General features: G+C 51.0%; 2 long non-coding RNA genes across 2 annotated transcripts in view; both read left to right on the forward strand.

Annotated features, from left to right (window-relative positions):
- Positions 1 to 911: 911 nt before the first annotated feature.
- The window catches only part of LOC103267765, a 35973-nt gene continuing 16534 nt past the window's right edge, over positions 912 to 20350 (forward strand). Inside the window, exon 1 of the long non-coding RNA XR_504770.1 lies at positions 912 to 1027. This is a non-coding gene — a long non-coding RNA (uncharacterized LOC103267765). The remainder of the gene's footprint in view (positions 1028 to 20350) is intronic.
- On the forward strand, positions 2674 to 4897 carry LOC103267764. Its single transcript, XR_504768.1, has 3 exons — positions 2674 to 2783; positions 3879 to 4110; positions 4727 to 4897. It is a non-coding gene; the product is annotated as an uncharacterized LOC103267764 (long non-coding RNA).

Consider the following 20350-nt stretch of genomic DNA (forward strand, 5'->3'; position numbering starts at 1 on the left):
CCACCACCACCTCGGTTCCACTCCACTCCCGTGGGAGCGCCCCGTCACCGTGGATTTTTTTTAGTCGTACTTTATGGAAAGCACAGAGGGAAGAACCCCCACACCTGGGTTCCACCCCACGGGGGGGGGGGGGTAAAGAAAAGAAAACCCAGACCCTCTTCTGGCGAGGTTCCTGCCGTTTCAGGCCGTATTTCTTAGATATTGGACAAAAGGGGAGAGGGGTCTTTTTTTTTTTTTTTTTCCTTTTCCAGAACACAGCAGCCTGTTCTGAAAGTGAGTCGTTGGAGGACTGTCAGTAATGCATTTTTTCCTATTGAAAACAGAAGCTACTGTAATGCTTTCAAATATATGCAAATGATACATGCGGTTAGTGGTTTGGCAAATCTTGATTACAATATAAACTACCCCAGTAAAAGTGCCTTCGTCCTAAATTTGTCTCTCGATTACAATTCCAATTGATTTTATTTTATTGTCAACATTGTTAATGATAAAAATAGAGTCGTTTTACAGTTATTTTTACTTTCTGGAAGGAGGCAATTAGAGTTCTAATCAGGAATACACAAAAATCTCCCATGATTAACTGCAGTACTTTGTTCAAATTGCTGCTATAAAATTCAGAACAATTTGCCTGTAATGATTATGGACTGGGTTTATTTTGGGAGGGTGGAATAAAAGTGGATATAGCATAAATTATCCTCTAATTATACACCAGTGTCGCCTCAATTATCCTCTTATCAAAATGGTTGTCTAACTGCCGCATTTAGTTTCAATTCTCTCCTTTTTTTCTATAAAAAGAACTTCATACCTTGTTATTATTAATCCATTTATTATTTGCAAGGGGATTTATATCCGCACATCCAGGTGGTAGAACCACTTCTCTTTCAAAGATGGACTGGGGAAAGACATTGAGTTCGGAGCAGCCCAAGGCTGCGGATCTAGCCTTTTCCCTCCGGCCTCCAGACCCACGCAGGTTCGGACAGCCGGGCAGAGACAGCGGAGCCCGGTGCGGCTCAGGTCCCGCCACCAGGTAGGAGGGCCGGAGCGGGGCCCGGCGCCCAGACGGGCAGGCGCCGGAGCGGGTAGGCCGGGCTGCGTCGGGCTGGGGGCCCGGGACTGCAGGGGGACGCCGGGGTCCTGCGCTTGCCACGGAATGCGAGCGGGTGGGCAAGACCTGCAGACCCCTCGGCCCCAGCGCCGGGTTTCGGTCTGCGCAGAGACCCATTAGCGAGCCTTCGGCTGCACGGAGAAACACACACCCCAACGACTCTGTGTCGCCGTGTCCGGAGGTCGCGGGGACCAGGCTGCGTCTCCCTTTGGGAAAACTACTGGGGGCTTCTTTGCACCCTGCTTCGCCAGTACCCCATAAGCCGCAGGACCAAAGGCGACCGAGAAGGGGAGCGGTGGTACGACTCGCCCCTGTACCCCCAGGGAAGGGAGGCGCGCGCGGGGCTGCTAGGACTCGGTTTACACCCGACGCGAAGCTCGCCTGCCGCGGCTCCTGCTCCCAGTCAGGGGACTCCAGGCCGCTCTGCCCTCTCCTCCTTTTTTCTTTCCTTCTTTCAACATGTCGGGAGATCCGAGGCTCGCTGCTCGCGGATTTTCTGCAGAATCCCCGGGTCAGCGGCGTCCGTGCCCCCCCCTCCCGTCCCCAGCCCGCCGCGCTGAACTCCTGAGTCTTGGGAGCCGGTTCAGTAACTCTGAATTCACTTTTAAGTGGTGTGGCTTGTTCCCCTCCTTTTAACAAGAAGTGCACTTTAACACGCGAGCCGGTAACCCGATCCACGCGTTTACAAATCGGCAGTGAATTAAAACAACAACAACAGGGCTTCATGGAAAATGAAAGGCGGGCTGGGTGAGGGGGAAATGCAGGAGGTGCGGGGGGACAGCAGAGGAGGCCAGGAGGAGAGAAGACTCCCCACCTCCCGCCCACCCCCGCCCCAGTGGGCTCTCGGCGCACCGGGCCGCGCGCCGCCGAGCCTGACTCTAAGGTCCTCAGAGCCAGCAGGTAATGGTGGCAGTTTTATGACTTTATACCCTGCAGCCTGCTGTTAACACGGCGAAGGAGTCCGCCGTGCCTGGCGGCGTCTCTCGCTTTATGGTCGCAGGTGCACTGCTGTCCTCGCCGGCTCCCCTCTACGTCGGCCTCACCCGAGCAGGGAGACTCGCGGCGGGTCTGGGACTGTCTCGCGCGTGAGCCCTAGCCAGGGTGCTCAGCCTTTTTCCATAGAGGCAACCTTTCTAGTTTGTCTGAGGCCCCAGGAAGCCAGGCGGGCAGGGATCATCAGGGTGTCGCTTTATTTCCCCCAGCCCTCCCTCATTAGGTAGGGGACGCGGTCCCTGAACTCGGCCCTGGTGTAGCAGATGCACTGAAGTGGCAGTTGTCTGGTAAGGGTCCTGCTGAGAGCTGCTGGGCGCAGTCAGGGGGTGCGGCGCGGAGAGAGCCAGGCGTCCCCTTGGCTTGATGGGCCCTTGCGGGGTAGACTCGAAATCTCAGGCCCGACGGTCCCTATTTCCTACCAGTGCCAGGAAAAGAGAACCGGGGTGCTAGTGTGAGCCCACACGACTTGCATGGAGCACGCTGCGAGTGGCGGCCACGTGTGGCGTCTGCCACCAGCCTCAGCTCGCAGAGACTCCACGGCGGTCGTTCCTCTTCATGGAACCCGGCAGATCACTTCCTGGTGTTCGCCCAGCTTCCCGGGTGGCGGTCATGAGCCGAAGCGAGGCGGCTGGGGTCACCCCTATTCGTACTAGCCCAGCCCGCACACCTCCAGCCCTTCTGCGAGGTACAAAAACTCGGGTTTTGCGGGGCCCGGCGGGAAGGCGCACACCACAGGGGCTCCAGGCCCCGGCGCCGGGTTGGGCGCCAGCGGAGTCCTGGCTCCAACCGCTTTGTCTCGCGCGCAGGGGAACCCGGGCCGACCCTTTCGGGTGGGAGGAGGAGGGTCGGCGGGGCAGCGAAGCCTTTATCATTCAAAATAAAGTAGACCCAGCAATCTGGCCTTGGAGGCCTAAGGCTCTCTCGGGGCCTGTAGTAGGTGTGGATCACATTCACTAGGTTTAAGAGGCACGATTTGAGGCCTGTTTTAAGGTGGGAGGCGGTGGAGCTTGTATTCGAGTGTCAGCGTTATTTAGAGAGAAATTCTTGCAGGCTGCCAACACAAAACCTCCCGGGTTGCCCCAGGCCCGCTGGAGGAGTGACCTCCGTGGCCCGTGGGCTCCGTGGGCCCGTGTAGGCACAGCCTGTCCTCCTGGGAAGGCTCTGGACGCCCGAGGTGGGTTTTGCAGGCTCTACACTGGAGAAATATCTTCCAGCCAGGCAAGACGCGGCTGGGTTTGGTTGCTAAGTTGGGCTCAGTTATCACGTTAATTATAAAGAAATTAGACCTGGATAAATAGCCTTTGAATTCAAAGAAATAACTCGGTATTGATTTACACAGCCATGCTTAGAACCCCCCTCTCAATGGGAGACATTGGCAGAAAAAAATATTCCTGCCAGTCTTTTCCTCCTTGAATGCACTGTAAAATTCAGTTGTGTAGGTGTGCGAGGAAAGGGCGCCTGGTGTCCTGGAAACCTCTGCACCTTTCTCTCCTCCCCCAGCACACACACCTGCCAAATCGGGGTATGTGGGAACTGCCCCTTTCACTTTCTTAGCCTGGGCCAATGATGGTATCCTCAGGAGTGGCTGAATTATCAGCCCAGGCAAGGACACGCTCTGAGTTTGGCGCTATTTTCCCTAGTGATAAAACTGTAATTGTCTTCATTAACACCCTCCTCTCCCCAACACCCCCAAATCCAGCTAAAAAGTGGATTCTGTTTATTTCACATTCAGAAAGAGCCTTCTTGGAGTTGGGTGGCAACCTTTTCCTCATCTCTCCAGGCTTGCATCCCAAGAACAGGCAGCCAAGAAACTCGAGTGGCATTGGCTTCTGCAGGGGGCTTCACAGGGCTTTTCAAGACGATGATCTGGTTTGGAGAGTGTTAACCTTGCATGTCCCAACCTAGAGGCTCTTGCTCCATTTCCAAACCTGGAGTCCAGTGCAGGACTGAACACAAAGCCAACCGGGCCCTCAAACTTAACACCTTTGCCTCCTCCCTGACCCCACTCCCAGGTGTGTGAGCACCCAAAGGTTTTGTAAAAGAGGGAACAGAGGTGCAGGCTCAGAATTGATGGGGGTGGGGGGGGGGGCTACACGTTTCTACCTTCCCTAATTTTGGATTGTATACAGAAGTCCTCTGCTTGTCTTTTCTCACTTCCTTTCTCCTCCTCTTTCTTCTTTCCTCCCCTCCTTTCTCCTCTCTCTTCCCCTCAACAAGCACTGGACCTCACACCCTAATATACAGACATGATTATTTCTCTAAGCCCAGACAAAAAGAACTCAACAAGGTTTAAAGACTTAGATTAAAAAAACAGGATAAATGCTGGCATTTGTCTTTTTAGTTTGTATGCAAAACCAAGGCTGAAAACCGTGTTTGCCCTGCTGGGAAATATATCAGGGTGAGGGAGAGGGGAAGGGGTGTTAGAAGTCAGCTTTAATCAAGCCAGGCTCTGGAAGGCAGGACCCCCAGACCACAGGAGACCGAATGCAGCCCTAGAGTGCTGGGAGCAAGTATCAACAGGAAGCAGCAGCCTATTTTTAGGCATAATAAGGAGCTAATATCACTGCCCTAGTGTCTTCCTAAATGCCTCCAAGCATCTTCGGTTTAAAGCCTGCACCCCTTCATCAGCAGGAACAACAACAAAGTCTCAGCAAACGCCTCTCATGAAGGGAGAGCCTGGCTCCAGCCGACTCTTCAGGAAAACCTGGGACGGAAGACATCCTCTTGCTGTGATGTGAACTCTTAGACGGTTCTCTTGTTACAACGGAAAAATAAATGAAAACCGTGTTTCATTAGAGAGAGAAGGCTGTTCTGTATCTGACTACCCTTGTGATGTAAATGGATGGGTTGTTTCTCTATCCCTACCTGTTCACAGGCATTTCTTGTCCACTTCATGTGGAAATATCCCACTATATAGGAAGGTAATGTATTCATTTTTTTAAAGCAAAAACTTTTCTCAGAGGGTCACGGGTTTGAGTGCCCTCAGAAGAAGCTAGGGCAGTTTGCTTTTGTTTTTAAACCCATTCTTCCAAATATACCCTTTCTATTTTCTTTTGTTCAGAAAAACACCCCCCCCCCCCCTTAAAACACAAATCTGGGAGAAAGGAAGCCCCTCCCCCATCCTCTCCTGGGAATACAGCCTTTTTCTTTTCTTTTCTTTTCTTTCTTTTCTGTAGGTTTCACTAATTTCTGCAGAAAGCAGCAGTGCCCTGGGCCTTCTCACGTGTGAATAGGCTCTTCCCCACAGGGCCCAAGCCTTCCGTTCTTGCAATACACATTGCAAGGTTGTGTGTGTTTGCTGGCTCATACTTGGGTTCACCCCGTTTCTCCTACTAAACATCGTGGAGGGGAAAGCGGAAGGTGGTAAACAAGCGGGGGGCACATAAAGAGAGGGTGTGAGAAGGAGAAGGGCTTCAGGAGAGGGAGCAGGAGGGCGCGGCCGCCTGCCTGAGCGTTTTCCACTCGTCCTGGCCGCGGGATCCCGTCATCCCCTAAAATGAGTTGAGCAGCAGACAGGCAGAGTTGACGGTGACACTAGCGGTCCCGTGGACCTGCAGACCGGACGCTTGTATGTTTCTTCCAGGGCCTTGGGCGGGCCTAGAAAACCAGACTCCAAACCCAGCGCTTGGTTCACTAGCCTCGACCCCGGCTCCTGCCTCCCGGCGGTTCCTTCCTTCCCGCCCCCTAGCCTGCTTTGCCCTCGACGCCAGGGCAACGCGTGCCCCCTGTAACAGCAGCGACGTCCAAGCAGGAGAACCCTTCCCCGCATTCAGGGCGAGGCTCGGGAGGCCTCGAGCCCAAGAGTCTGAAAGGCGACGGCTGCGTCACGAGGTGTCGGTCCAGCGGTCCCCAGGACCAGGCCGGCGTCCTCGGCTCTCCTCGGGCTGGGACGGAGGAGGCTCCGGAGAGCGGAGGCGGGGCGTCGGCAGCTGGCTCCCACGCGCCGCCGTCAGCGGGCAACCCGGCTGGGTAATGGGAGTCAGGAGGCAGACATCTTCCGAGAGCCAGCCACTGTCTTGTAGAGATTTGTAGAGAAACCCTCACTGTAATTAAAACCGTACAGTCAGATTAATTCAATGTGTTGCTCAGCAGCACTTTTAATAGTAAAAATCCGCTTTAAAATTGAATTAGGGTCGAAGAAAATTTCTGCGAGACTCGCCGGATTTGCCAGCTTTCACTGAAGCCAGCTCAGGCTGGACGCGGGCGGTGGCCGTACAACTTCGCTTGCCCCACCCCCATCCGACCCGACGCGGGGTGGGTGGACGTGGAGGTGCCGGGCGGGTCCACGCGGGCGCTCGGCTGGGCGCAGGGCCTGGGGTGAGCCCTTCTGATCGCTGGGCTCAGGGCGTCTCGACACCCAGGGCTCCCCTCCCTGACCACCCTCCCTGCGAAGTTCACGGCCGAAGAAAGGTGGGGGATGCGGAGAGAAACGAGCCCCGCTGGGTCTTGAAACAATTTCCCACACTGTGCGGTCCCGCGTGTGCCGGGCGCTGGGGCCCTCTATGGCCGCTTGAGTGACAGGCAGGAGAAAGTGGTGGTCCTCTCAGCGCCCCCAAACGCTCCCTCCCCCCGCTTCTTGAAAATCTTCCAAAAATTAAGAGCAGTATTTCAAGCGCACTGTCAAAATGTCTCCCCAGCGTTGATTGGGCTGGGCGCCCCCCTCCCCTTCCCCCATCCGCACCCTTTGCGTTTTTTATGGCTGTGAAATAAAGGTTGGTGTTATCGTGTTTTCCCCTTTAAGGGTAGACACCTTGGAGCGGGAAACTTGTTCAGATTTTCTGCAGGAGGTGGCGGCCGAGCGCGGACGGGGCTCCGGGGACAGGATGAAGAGCTGGACTGGGCTTGCTCTTCATGCCCGCGGGGTTTGGGGGCCCAGAATCAGTCCCAGCCCCCACCGTCCCACTCCGTTGCCCACGGAGATGGCCAGTGCAGTGGGCTCCTGGCGGCTGAACACACGCGCGCAATCTCCCTCCCTCTCCCTCTCTCTCTCTCTCTCTCCCTCTCTCTCTCTCTCTCAACCTGGGGCGCGAATTCCCTAGCGAGGTAGTCACATTATCAGGGCTGGGAAAACAAAAACCGCTGTGGGTCCCTGTTCCTCCGGCAACAGCGCGCAGACGCTTTAATTGCCACAAATTGTCACTCTGTCCCCTTTTCATTTTCTCACTCCTTCGTTTATTTTTAGTACACTTCAAATGCCTACACACTTCCCCGGGAAGGAGCTCGCGGAGCAATTATTGCCTTTGCCTCCGGGGCTTGCTTTGCTAACTGCCGAGTGGGGACGGAGTCCACAGGAGAGGCGCGCGCGTCCTTCGCCCCGCCAGCGCCAGGTGGGGCGCAGCGCGGCCCCCGCCCTCCTGCGCGCCCCTTCCTTGGTGCCCGGGCCCCCATTACCTGGAAGAAAGGAGATGGCCCCCCTCCTCGTACTCCCCATCACACCCACCCCTAGTGCTCCTAGTGTCACTTGGATCCAGCAAATCCCGACCGAATTGGCGGGTTCCTCCAGAAGCAGTTGGGGGGGTCCCCCGGGGACCCGCTCTGGGTTCTGTGTTGAGCAGAAAGACCCGCCGCGCGTGGGTAGCCGCCCTGCCCCGTCCCTCCCGGTGCCGAGAAGGAGGATCCGTGTTCTCTCTGGGAGGGCTCCGTGAGGGTGGGCGCCCCCGGACAGGCCACGGAAGGCCCGGCTCCTCCTCCGTCCAGGCGAGCTCTTCGGTTGGTTTGGAGCGGTTGTGACGGTCGCCGGGGCGACTGTCCGTGGACACTCGGGGGTTCTAAGTATGAGCCAGGGATTCTTACAGAACTTTACACGCCACGGGGAAGCGCTATCCTGAGCCGCCGAGCCCCGCCGCGCCCCCGCCGCCTCTTCCTCGTTCTTTTCGGGGACACGAGCAGCAGCCCGGGATGAGGAAGGAGGCAGGTGTCTGCGGCAAAGCCGAGGGGTTCTCCAGCGTCCCGCCGGTGGATCCGAAACAAATCAGTGCGGGATTAACTTGTCTGTCTGCGGAATTGTCTCCAACAGCAAAACAGCGCGGGCCGCGCCTGCCTGGCGGGTTCGGGTTACTGGCCCGTCCTGGGAGCGCTGCCTCGCCCCTGGCCGGGCTGGGCCGCGACGGGCGGGCAGGCCTGGGGCCTGTCGGGCGCGGGGCGGGCTGGCTGGACGTGTTAAAGGGTGCAGTCAGGGAGGATGAACTGGTACATACACACACACACTCCTTCTATTTCTTTTTTATGCAAACATTTACAAGGAATTTTAATTTCAGATCGTAGAAGTAAATTTCATGCTAGGATATATTTTACAAAACATGTAATCTTTCGAGGCCGGAAGACGTTTAATTAAAACCATACTTTGACAAGTTGAGTTTCAAAGCGAAGTCACACCAGCGCAGGCTAATTCGTATTCAAGATGCAGCCTGTAATTCAAGTTGTTTGAAAACGCCGGCTCAGTCCCTGTGTGCCTCGCCGGGCTGTTACCTGCCCAAGGGCCCCGTGCATGGACTCCAGAGAGTCCCGCGGGAGGACCAAGTCCCCACACTCAGCAGTCCAGGGACGTGTCACTTGGGTGCCCTGCCCTGAGGCTTTCTGTTGTCCTTAGAATAATTCCCACAGGACCACAGGAGAGCAGGCAGGGGCAGAGGGGAGGCAGGTACCTTCCAGAGGCTCACTGGGATGGAGGAGGGCTGCCTTCTTTCCTCCTGGCTGACATATGCTAGAGCTTTGGGAATCACCCCAGCCACCCTAATCCTGGAGTTCCAAAACAGGGGGGTTGTCCCAGCTGCTTTGTGGGCACAGCCCTCACGGTTCTCAAGGAAGAGGCCTGTTGGTTCCCTGAAGCCTCTGAGCTGTGAACCGTAATTTTATAGTCATTTTCCTCAGTCATTCCCCTCTTTCATCTTCTTTGCTGTTTCCTAACAATTTGACCAGTCTCAATTTAAGTCAGAGGGGCTTAGGCCCACGTGGGAAGGATTTTTTTTTTCTTAAACCACTACCCCTGCTGGAACTGGGTGTCCATGGCCGGCCATGCCAGCTGGGGATGGGAAGGAACCAGTGGGTCCTCTAAGGTTGGCCCAAATGGGAGACAGAACGACTTTGCGGGGCAGTGTGGGTAGGAGCGGAGGTGTCTTGGATGGTGCTCCAGAGCTAGACACCGCAGCTGGTGCTGGCTCCAGTCCTGTGTCCACACTTCAGTCTTCCCCTTCAGATCCTCAGCCCGCTGGGCTTTTCTTCTCTGAGATGACAGTGAGTCGTCATCAAAGCTAGCCTCCTGGATGGTGTGAAACCTGTCCTAGAAAGAGACCAGGACATGAATTTGAGGTTTATGCTGGTTCCATTTTACCCAAAATGCTCAAGAAGGAAAACCTCTTCACTTATCCCAGCCACTCACAAGACAAGGAAGGGAGAATTTTGCTTCAATTGGGGGCTGTGAAAACCATTGGTTGGCTGATAAACCTTTTTTTAGGTCTCTATTTCCTTTCAAACACACCGTTATTGTCCAGTTCCTTAAAGCAGAAATATAAATCTATTATACAAGAAGTGTTCTGAAATCTATTATAAAAAAGTGTTTTAAACATCATGGCTCACTCATTTTAAAGCCTTATGTGATTGAAGTCAACACACTTTTGATTTTATTGGGCCAGTTTAGGAGAAAGCTCAATTTTTCAAAGACAATCCAAAAACACCTTTGTGAGAAAGTCTGTGGTGTCCTACAGAAACTACCAGCTGGCACTTCTGAAAGCTCAGGAGACATCTTCCGTGAAAATAGACAGTTCTTGGAAGTTATGTGCTTTAAACAATATTCCAACTTAACACTCATTGGCCACATAATATTTTTTTTAGATCAAGTAAGACTTTGAGATCACACTTTATTGTCTTGCATTTTGGAGACCTGGGGTGGGGCCCTGGTTCACACTCTCAAATACAAACAAACAGTTATAATTATAGGACTGGAGGGTGAGAAAGACCTAGAGACAAATAGAAGCACTACTAGGAGGGTTTTCAGCATCACGTTTGAGCTGAGCGCTAAAACTTGTGTCCCTGACCAAACGCATTTGGAGGCTAATCCTACGTTGGGGACTTGTGAGTTGCACAAAGGGGGAGAGGCACTACAAGTGATAATCCACACCTGTTTTATTTCAGTAATAAGATCAAGCAGTTTTCTTGTCACGGGGCATGAGTACCTCTAGACAGGGGCGCTGGAGGCCATGATTTGCCGGCAGTGTCTGGCTGGGATGCAGAGCCGAAGGAGTAGCCGGTGGTTGTGGTGGTCAAAAAGGCGCGGCCACAGCCTGGTGTGCAGGGGGGCTGGCGGTAATAGCTCCCAGCTGGCCCACCCTTCCTGCAGCCCTGAGAATCAATCTCAACTGTCCCGCCTCAGAGCCTGGGTGGAGGAAAGAGAGGTCCCGCCACTGGAGATCCGATCCACTCACCTGCCTCTCTTTCCTTGCCTTTCTCTAATGAGTCCCATTTCACAGCTGTGGGAGCCAAGGCCGGGGCCTCGCCCCACAGGCTGCTTTGGTGTCTGGGCAAGAGAGCAGGATGGGGCACAGGTGTTCTGGCTTCGTCTCCCTGGCAAACACGTGTGGCAGGGATGGGTGGAGGAAGAGCCAGGCCCGCACAGGCGGTACCTCGGCGTTGGAGGCTCCTCGGGTCAGCCCAGCGGGTGTGATTTTCCCATGACACAGGTGAGGCTGGGAGAGACTCGGAGGGGCCCGAACCTCAGGGCTGCGGAGGCAGCAGTCCCAGCGTTCGCGGACTTCCCGCCAGGGCTCTTTAAACAGCCTCCTCTCTCCTGCCTCCCAACTTTTCCTTAAATTCTGAGTTTTTTAACCCTTGCTTGTAGTAAACGTATTTGTGGTTCTAAAACCTGTCTGTTCCCCCACGGAAATCTTCAGTGCCTGGGCGAGAGTCAACACTACAACACCCTTTTTTATTTCTCGAGTGGGCATCAAAGGCCTGCTGTGGGGGAGCCCAGGTGTTGGCGTGACCCGGAGGCGCGGCGGGAGCGGGATTCTATTGGCGGCAGCGGTTAGCGCGCGGGCCGGCTCACGTGTGCCCCTCGTCACGCGGCGCCCGCGGCTGGGGCATGCGCGCCCGCCCTCGGGTGCCCGCCTGCGTCGCGGAGTGGGGACCCGGACTCCAGGTGCGCGATCATTAGGCTTCCTCATGAAACAAAGGTTTCCCCACCACCCCTCCCCCTCCTGCCTCCCGGGATCCGCTCTCCAGACTTGGGGCCTTCGCCCCTCCCGCATCTTAGGGTACACCTAGGGGCTTCTGCACTCTTCTCCATCGCCCCCCCTTTTGACCTCCTTTGAAGAATTCTTATATTTTTGAGTTAATTTTCTCTTCATTTTAGGTCCCCTTTCTCATCTACCCTCCCCCCTCAAGAGAGAAAGCATTCCCTACCCAGCGATCTCAGGGGAAGAGGGTGTCCACACCGCCGAAGCCCCTCCACTCGGCTCCAGGCCTCCCCCCGCCCCACCCCGGCCGTGTCGGTTTCAGTCTGGACTTTGGTGACCCGAGAACTCGACGGGCACTAGAGCCAGTAGCGCGGCGGACCCAAGGCCCGGTCTCTAGGCATTAGCCCAGGCCTCTAGGAAGCCCGAGCCCGGTACCTGTAACCCCCGGTCTACCCTCGAAGTGTGGGGTGCTGCTTATGGGTTCTTAGGCTCCTCCTGGAGCAAGGAGCGTGCAACGCAGGGAGTCCTTCCAGGGGTGTCCTCTGAGCCCCTCAGGACCCCCTACGCGGACTTGGGACCTCGTGATCCCTCTCCTCTGGGCAGGAGAAGGGATCCCAGTGGCTGAGAACCGGTCACCGCGACGTCCACAGCGGACAGGTCCACTCCGTGGGAGGAGGCGGGGGCCACTCGCTCATGGCCGCAGGAGTCGCCCCTCTGGCTTCCAGTTACTCCCAGCTTACCTGCAGGGGAGCGGATTGTGTGTTGTTGTTTTTTTTAAAACCACAGGCCTCCTACCCCGGATACCCCCCAATTCCCCTTCCCAGCGTCTAGCCTTAACCAGAAGGGCGAGCGAGAGAGGGGCTTGATCCTCTGATATGACGCGAATAATAGCTGCACCATGTAACTTCCTACATCTTGGTTTTAATTTTCAGGGAACCAAACAAAGATATTTGCCATTTAAAAATAAGCACTCGATTTAATAAAGGGGAACATTGTGCAGGGAAGGCTGCGCTCCCCGCCCCCCAGCCCCTTCCGAAGACGTTATTAGCTCTGACAGCAAGCCGCTCAGGTTTGCGGGGAGGATTTTGTAAAGGGATGACAGACAGGAAGGCCAGCAATCACGGGCTCCTTGGGCTGGAGCCTTTTTTTTCCCTTTCTTTCTTTCTTTTTTTTTTATCAGAATGTTCTGTTCGATGCCATTTATCCTTGATGATAGAAAATTGCGCTGTTGCCAGGACGCTGCCGCCGCGCTGAAATAGAGGGCAGGAGCCGCGGTTCCATTTTCCGGCTTGAAAGCTATTCAAATGAATTTGCAGGGGGAGGGGGGCGGGGATCCAGCGATAAACAAATGAGAATAAATCGAGCTCCCCTTTCCATTCTTCCCGCTAAATGGGTGGCTCTTCATTTCCGACATAAAGATTTTTGTTCATCAGTGTTTGGGAATACCTGAGAGAGAGTGTAAGCCAACGCACCATTTATTTTGATGCTCTTAAAGTGACTAACCACATAAACATTTAAAAAGAAGTGTATGTCTAAATATCTATAAAGTATAAGAATTACATATACATGGATCGCGTGCATACATACCTCCACGCGATTCCAAACTACAATGGAAGATAAACTCTTCCAGGAGTGTTTCCATTCCATGCAATTTGCAGGTGACACTGACTGTGGGTAGCGCTGGACGTCTTCCTAGCTGTGCATGTGTAAGTACTGCTGGATGGGAGACAAGGTGAAAGCCCTCCTCGGTGTTAGGCATTTCAGGATAAATCATTTAATTGCCCTGTAGGTGGTAACTAATATAAGAACGCTCCTCTCAAAAATATGGAGGGATAGAGATAGAGATACAGATAAAAGTCACTCCGTTATCTGTCTCTTTCAAGTTAATCTTCCAAAATTACCTTTAAGTTTTGTTTCCGAGTTAGCAAATACAATTCAAAGGGGTTGGCATTTGTGGTGCCTCTAAAAGATATGGACTAGAGAAAGCCCGGAGCCTCTGTTTCCCTTCTTTAAAATTTAGATTGTTTACTAGCCTCAAAACACCATGTATGGGAACTCAAGGGGACACATCCAAAATATGACATTTAAAAATAAAAACTTAAAAAATACAGCCCATCAGACTTTGACTCACTGTCTCGCTCCACATATAATAAAACATTAGCAATATCAGACACTATAAAACTTGTAGAGACCCCACTGTGTTATAACACTTAAATAACTTTTATTGAATTCTAACTCTAAAGTTTTATTTCAAAATCATACAGGCGGTTAGGAAATTTTCAGTAATATAAAGGCCTTTAAAATACAGCGACTGATTGTATTCGATATTTCAGCTAGTACTTTGAAAGTATAAAAAAAGAAATCCGGCAACATTTTAAAACTTCACATTTTTTAAACGAATCTGACTACTACGTTTTTAGCTGCAGGGCTGCTATCGAGTGACAGGCCGTCTCTGGCAAGCCAGAGCTGCGCAGAGATAATAGTATAAAATCAGGAGGAGAAAGGCGGACGTGAGTTGATGCTGATGTCTCGAAGTTTTCCAGTAGAATTTTCGGGTGACTTCTTTCAGGCGGCTGTCACTCCCAGTTACCGATTACCGAACAATCCTAGTTCGGCTGAACATTTCCTTAAGAAACCGGCATAACAATGAGTAACCGGTTAACACCGCCGGTTTAACCGCCTGGTTTGGTTTGGACAAAGCTAAATCAAGCCAGGGAACTGACCAGGGAAGTCCAGTTTGCCTGTGCTTGGGGCGGCAAAAGACGACAGGAGGAGTTTAGCCATGGAGGTTCCCTGGCCCTTCATCTTGGTCCTAGGAATTGGGTCCTGGACCCAAGGGGTCGCGATCGGGCTCCTTTTCCAGCTGCGGCAACGCACGAGGTTCTTGGGCGAAACCCCACCCCCACCCCCTGGTGGGCGCTCAGGGCAGACTGGGGAGTCGGCGCCGCCGGGACGCGAAAGCGAAGAGGGAGAGGTTGTGGGCGGGGTGGGCCGCCGGGCTTCAGCGCAGGGAACCCTCTTCCCAACCCCGCACCCTTATCCTGAAGAGAGCCTAACTCCAGGCTGCCCCCACCCCAGGCTCCGTGCGCGGCCCGGCGGGCGCCAGGGACCTTAGGAAGAAGGAGGTGGAGGAGGGGTGGGGGGCGCCGGGAGGACCCCAGGCCCGTGCGTCCAGTCGGGCAAGACCTCCCTCCCTGGTCCTCCTGCAGCGTCTTCATCTCAGGCCACCTCCTGGGCTCTGGCCGTGTGGGGTGGGCGGGTTTGGGGTGTGGCCTCCTGCCAGGGATGGGGGAGGGGAGGAGAGAATTGGGAGGGGAGGAGGGAAGTGGGAGGACGACGGACCCGGGTGGAGCGGGAAAAGAGATGGGGTTCGAGGGTGCTGAGAAAGCGGGGCGGGACGAAGTTTCCCCCTGCAAAGAGCAGGGGTGGACTCGCGTGGTGCCTTCGTGGGGTCGGGTTTGCAGAGTCGAGGAAGTTGGGGCTCGATGGCATTGTCCCGGCCCAGAGTGGAGGCCGAGGTCACATTTCGGGCTGGGGCCCCTTCGCCCGCACCCGCGGGCCTGGGGAAGGCTGGGCCGCCCTGTGGGCCTCCTTCCAGGTAAGGCATGCGGCTAAAATCGCAGCTGAGTTTTGGGGGGCTCCGCCTCCCAGGAGTGTGGATACTAAGCACTAAAAATGAAAGCAGTTTTCTCTTCACCTTCTGAGAGCCCAGCAATATGGGACTTGCTTTTTTCCTCCACAAAAAGACAAGCAAGCCCCAAAGGCTGCAGAAACACTCACCCTTTAGGGGTTCCAGTACCCAGGAATGCGCAGGCCGTGGAGACACAAAGCTCCACGATATGATATTTTAATAAGATCGCTCCCTCTTTTAAATCCTCCCTGCAAATGCCTGGTTGTAGCAACATGAAAGCGTTTTGGTGTGAAGACATGCGACGGGGTTCTCTCCCTTCCCATGTGCCGGAGCTGCTGCAAGCGCTCCAGAGAGCTGGAAGGTCCTTCCGGATACCATTAGTCGGATGCCATTCAGTGCTGGCCTACGCGGTAGCCAGAAGCCCTGGCCCAGGGGAGAGAGGAGTGAAGGCAACTGTGTGCCCAGACACACAGCCCTCGGCGTTCTGCACCACCCCCCAAGTCCCTCATCCCTTCAGGTTAGCTGCCCTGGGCTATGGACCCACCCCACTCAACCTTCTTTCCCTGGTTCAAGGGCTGCATTTGTGCATGTGTCTTAAGTCTCCAGAGCTTTGAGATGTGCAGACAGTCAAGAATCACATTAATCCTGCTTTGATCTGAGAGGGGAGATCATTGCTGAAATCAGGTCACCTCAGAGTTAGGTACTGCTGGGAAAATGAGCCCCCTTTTACTTTTTCTTTTCTTTTTTTTTCTCTCTTCTTTAGTTTCTTCAAGATATCCCCCTTGAATTTCAGATATCCATTGCCTGTTGGCAAATTGAAAACCTGTCCATAAGGACCATGAATAACCTGGAATTTAAAGTGGGATGGTTAAACTTAGATGGAGCCATTTTTTGTCTCATAGATCTAGCTGCTGGGGTTAATGTACTCACCATGTCTACCTGGTTATTTACATAAATACACTGGACTGTGTTCCAAACACATGCCCCAAACACAACCTCCACAGGAACTTAATTGCCTGGAAAAAAAAGAAAGAAAAGTTGTATTTCCTCTGCTGTCTTTACCGCTGAGTCCTGTGAGCATAGAATAATGGTAGTTAATCTGCTTAGATAATTTAAGACTTAAAGATTAGAAGGCCTATATTGACAATTTCAAAATTCAAGTCTGAGTGCTTTGGCTAAGCAAAGCTTAGGAGATGACAGATGGGATAAAAGAACTGCCAAAAACTAGACTTTATTAAAACCAAAAGTGTGATGTTTTTGTGGCTTTGAAAGAAATGATTGTTATAATGCTCATTCAATCCAAATGTGTCCCTAAACAAACAACTACAGGGGTATTTCATTTTATGCTACCTGATATTTATACACACAATACACAGTTCTCTCTGCTTGCATATACACATGCCGATCCATTTTCGAGTGCTTTTCAGCCTACCTCCAATATATAAATACAGTTAATCAGCTAGTAGAGTTGGTGTATTTGCACCACACACACAGCACAAGTGATGTATATGCAATTGTAAGGGTCCATGTCATGTACTCATACTGTCCTCATATCCTAGTTTGCTGTCATGTAGTCAACATGTCTTGGGAGGCTGCTTACAAAGCTGTAACTGCCACCCAGCTGTCTTTAGAATCTGTAGGTGGGGAGGTACACATGCAGATTTCTGGATTTGTGAAAAGTGCTGTTCTGCTTTGAAACTGTTCCTATTCAAGTTGATTTTCTTTTTAAGCCTCTATGGGCTGGTCTTGATGACAGCCTAGATCACCCGGACACCAAGGCTACACTCATGCTTTTCCATGCAGGATAAAGTGCCACTGCTTTGCATCAAATATGTCCTTGGTAAGTGATTTCAGGTCCCTGGTTTTGGAGCACAGCTTGGAAGGGGAACTAAAGGGCAAAAGGGAGTTCAGGGAGAAAAAGTGGGTGAAAGAAAGAGAACCAAGTGAGTGACTGTTTAGACAGGAAGTCTTCACTGGCATAGTTGGCCCTGTGAATTGTTGAGGGGATTTTCAGATTTGAGTCTGCTCTCATCCTTAAAGTCAGATTCTACATAATTTTGCAGTGGAAACTGCCAAAATATCCCTCTGCAGGATGTTGGGGACATCTTATTGGTTACAGACAAATAAACCATTGCATTAAGTAACCCAGGGATGTTTATTTTGATGATATTTAGCTGGAAAAATGTGTTGTGTTCACATGAGTTGGTTTGTGTATTGTCTTGCTTGTGACTTAGCCCGGCTGTGCAGTTCACTTCATAAGCTGATTTTAGCCGTGTTTTGAAGTCAAAGATGCTTTCTCTCTGGAAAAGCAACAAATGTTGGTTACTTATTGGCATTTAAAGATGGTAATAAACATTCCATCTTAATTCTATGTAGAGTTGTGTTAAAAATGGTAATCTTTTCAGTCTGCCCTCTCCCTTTCCCCAGTATCCCAAGAGCCTGGCATGGTGCATGTGTGTGAGGAGAAAGAATAGACCCTCCTTGTCTTTTTAATTAAAGTTTATACAGCTTGTAGAGAGTAGTAATTTCCTAGAAAATTAGATCATTTTAGATCACTGTAGTTCTACTCTTCTTTCTAACATGGTTCTAAGCAAATCTTGCCCTTTAAAAACCATCAATTAGAAACAAAGATTGCTGGCAGAGCATTCTGGATATAAGGTATTTGGGCTTAGAAGTCTGACCCTGCCTCTCTGAGAGCAGGCGTAAATGACAGGCCCTACCAAGTATGCACAGTGTGACAACCACGCTGGTTTCTATATGGCGTATCAGAGCGACACAGGACTCTTCCCATTTCTCCTTGTTGGAGGCACTGTGGTTGTCACCTCTCATTTTAGGGGTTGTGACTCACATGCACACAAGGTCCTTCTGAAGTCACTCTTCCTTATTTACCCAAGGTGGAAACCATCCTTAACAAGGACATAATTAAGGTATTGAACCAAAGCATTGAAAGGAAAAGACGAAAAGTGGGAGTCATTTTCTCATTGAAAAATGTTATGTTTACTTTGAGGAGATTCACCTAAAGTTCTCTGTGGTTCCCCATTATCTACAGAGGAGAGACAAGTGCCTGTTGTTGTATCCCTAGAGAGGCAGTGTAGTCTAAGGGGGGAGGGATGGGGTCAGACTGCTGGAGTCAGACTGCTGGATAATCGGGAACAAATTATTCTACTTCTCTGAGCCTCAGTTTCCTTTCCATACAATTGGAATAATAATAGAACCGACTTAAATTGTGATGGTAGAATTAAATGAAATAAATGCCTATAAAACGCTTAGCGAGGCGCTTTGTGAAAAGTAAGCATTCAAAGAATACCAGTTAATGCTTAACATTAACCTGAGCACTTAACAAGTGCTTTTTGTTTCTGCTTCTGCCTATGCTCTCTCCTGATTCTAGAAAGCCCTCTCTGGCACATTGCCCATGTGGCTGACCTGCCTCCCCAACTCAGCTCAGGGAATGTCACTCCTGGGAAATCTTCTCTGCTGCTTGGAGTTATACACCTGTCTTTATGCCTCCATGGTAGCCACTGCTGATTTCTTTGATAGCATTTTGCAGAGGGTATTCTACTTGTTGCTTTACTTATCTGTCTCCTTATTTAGACTATAAGTTGTTCCAGGCACAATGTAATAATTATCTTTCTTAGAGCTTACAATGAGCCCAATGGGTAGTAAATACTCAATATGTGTATGTTGAATGAATAAACATTCACCTCTTTCTTTCTGTTTTGCTCAGATTCATAAAAAAAATTGTAATTGGATGGATTCTTCTACCTTTAGATATCTCTAGTTAGTATTTCTCAATTATTCCCACAGGTAATCTTATGAGCAGCCTTGATTGTGGGCTCTGTAATAAACTCCTGGCATTTTGGGGCAAATTGTTTTAGTTGAAGAACTTATGGACAAGTTGGATTACCTGTCTAATCCTTAGACATTTGATTGTACTGTTCAAGATATGGTTTATGTATATCACTTCTATTTGGATTTTCTTTTTCTTTTACTTCTTTTTTTTTTTTTTTTGAGTCAGAATTTCACTCTGTCACCCAGGCTGGAGTACAGTGGCACATTCATGGCCACCGCAGCCTTGACCTGCTGGGCTCAGGTGATCCTTCTGCTTCAGCCTTCCAAGTAGCTGGAACTACAGGCACGTGCACCACCACACCCGGCTAGGATTTGGTTTTTCCGTATGAGTGCTAATGTGTTTCAACTACCACAATGCCCTAGCCAAGTGGGCTTCCAATGAATCCAATTATGTCATTGGTTTAAAGACCATATTATAATTAATAAGGACTGGAGGGATCATAAACATCTCCAAAGGCCATTTAGATTTGTTTCACTGGCGTCTTGGGTTCATAGAATTCTTGAAGAGAAACATAGGAAAGTCCTCATGATGTCAGGCTGATTTGAAGGAAGACCAGTATAAACCATGAGATGTCAGAAGTACAGAATACTGTAGTCTACTACACGGAATATATTAACACAAGTCAGGGACTGGTGCTCTGTGGCCAAGACTCATGGCTGGATCTGCTTTAATGAGCAGGTCAGAATTCTTTGTAATTATTTCATTAATTGTCAGTTGTTTCTGGAGTGCTTGAAAGCAGTTTGTTTTCTTAAGAAGATTAATCACCCCCTGCAAGGCTTATTTAATTAGATCTGTAAACTCTCTTCTACCAAAGGAAAAGTTAAGCCCCTGTCTTGGAATTGTCAAATGTCTCAAAGGCATGAGCTCTAAATTAACTAGATTTTCCTGGAATAACTTAATAAATATACAAGTTAAGTGATAATAATGATGAATCCTGCTGTTCTGCTCATGTAAACTGTAATTAATGTTTATAACCTTTCTCTTAGCCCCCTCGAAAATAAAATATTGCAACATTACAAAAGAAAACAAGAAATTACACTCCATGGTGAGAACATTGGAATGCCCAGGGATGATGAAGGGATATTAGGGTCCTTAAAGGAAAGAACAGGGTAAATATTTTGATTTGGCTGCAAGTCCAGAGACCGAACTTCACAGAAAGCTGCAGAAAGGATTTGGGAAGGATCGTGCAGTCTATTTTCTTCCACACAGCCAAGGCACTCTGAATCTGTGGTAGAGCTGGGACTGCTTGATATCCAGACTGTGTGCCCCCCCACACACATATTTCCAGGAAGCATTTCAGTTGACTGCTCAGACAAAGGAGACCAGAGAGAGGGAGGAGTGGAGAGGCAGGAACTGTTTTTATTGCACTGGGCATAATGCACCACAAAATGTGGGACCCTAAGTTTGGGAAATGGCAGATTACTAGGAAGGGGGATGGTGAGATCTGCCACGTGAATGCCTCTTTTCATTTCTGCCACTTCTTTGCAGTACTTCCTATTTATTTATGCCCTACGTAATTCCACAAAGGAGTTGAAGTGGCTTTAATAACTGACATATAAGACAAAACAAATATTTTACTCAGCCCACTCTCACTTTAGATT

Source organism: Carlito syrichta, unplaced genomic scaffold, assembly GCF_000164805.1.
Source record: "Carlito syrichta isolate Samal-C Ts95f unplaced genomic scaffold, Tarsius_syrichta-2.0.1 Scaffold308240, whole genome shotgun sequence".
NCBI classification, from domain to species: Eukaryota; Metazoa; Chordata; class Mammalia; order Primates; family Tarsiidae; genus Carlito; species Carlito syrichta.